General features: G+C 28.9%; 1 non-coding gene across 1 annotated transcript; it reads left to right on the top strand.

Moving 5' to 3' along the window:
• The first annotated feature begins 210 nt into the window (after positions 1 to 210).
• Positions 211 to 317, top strand: LOC131832862 (U6 spliceosomal RNA). Its single transcript, XR_009354218.1, has one exon. It is a non-coding gene; the product is annotated as a U6 spliceosomal RNA (small nuclear RNA).
• The last annotated feature ends 811 nt before the right edge of the window (positions 318 to 1,128 follow it).

Here is a 1,128-nt window from a genome sequence, read left to right as displayed (position 1 = left end):
ATATACTTAATTCTAGGTTGAATGAAGACTAAAAGGAATGTATGGATGAGGGTGGAATAAAATACGTTATGTGATGAATGTCATTTGTGTCTGATAGTATCCTGCAACAAAGAAGTGAAATAGGGGAATGGAAGTAGGGGAAGGAAAATTAACATATGTTTACTGATATTGGTACTAGCATTAGATATACCATTCAAGCATACCATTATAGTGCTTACTTCAGCAGCACATGTGCTAAAATTGAAATGATAGAGGAAAGATTAGCATGGTCTATGTAAAAGGATGACATGCAAATCCATGAAGTGTTCCTTATAAAAAAAGTATACCATTATAAGTCAACAAAAAATCTAGTAAAAGATTAAAAAAGAAAATAGAGACCTGTTGTCATTCAAAGGTAACCAATAGAACAAAAGTTCAGACTCACCTAAGCATCAAAACAAATTTAGTGAATAAAAAAGCAAAGAAACCTGTTATATAAGTAATTATCAAATGTAATGAAGTGCATATAATAGCTATATCAGACTAATGTAATAACTGAAACCAATATGTCACACCAATAAATATGGATAGATTAATTCATCTATTAAAAACATTTTTAATTTGCTTCACAAAGCAAGAAATGACTATATAGCTTATAACATCCACACTTAAATTTTTTTTTCCGAAAAGGTAAAAATGAAAAAAATGCACAAATGTGTATCAAGCAAATAGTAGCCATAATAAACCAAGAGTAGTTAAGTTGATATCGAAGTGGATACAAAGCTAAAATTATTAAATGTGAAATTAAGGACACGATGTTTGGGTATAAGCCAATATTTATAATGGAAATATAAAAAGTATAAATAATAGTGAACCAATAATTCAGTAGCAATCTTTATAAAATAAAACTTAAAAAACAATGCAGGAAAACATAGAAACTCACTAATAACTGGAGTACCAAAAACCTTCTAGTTGAATAAACAAATTGACACTGAAATATACAGGGAAAAATATACATGCAAAGATGGACATAAAATCAATTTAAAAAAATCTTTGGAAAAGAATAAACCTAAAAGGGATTAAAATACAGTCCCCTTGTAATTAAAACAGCATGGTTTTGATGCATGAATTGACATGCTAACCAGGGAA

The sequence above is a fragment of the Mustela lutreola genome, chromosome 5 (genome assembly GCF_030435805.1).
Source record: "Mustela lutreola isolate mMusLut2 chromosome 5, mMusLut2.pri, whole genome shotgun sequence".
Lineage (NCBI taxonomy): Eukaryota > Metazoa > Chordata > Mammalia > Carnivora > Mustelidae > Mustela > Mustela lutreola.
This window is presented reverse-complemented; position numbering and strand designations above follow the sequence as displayed.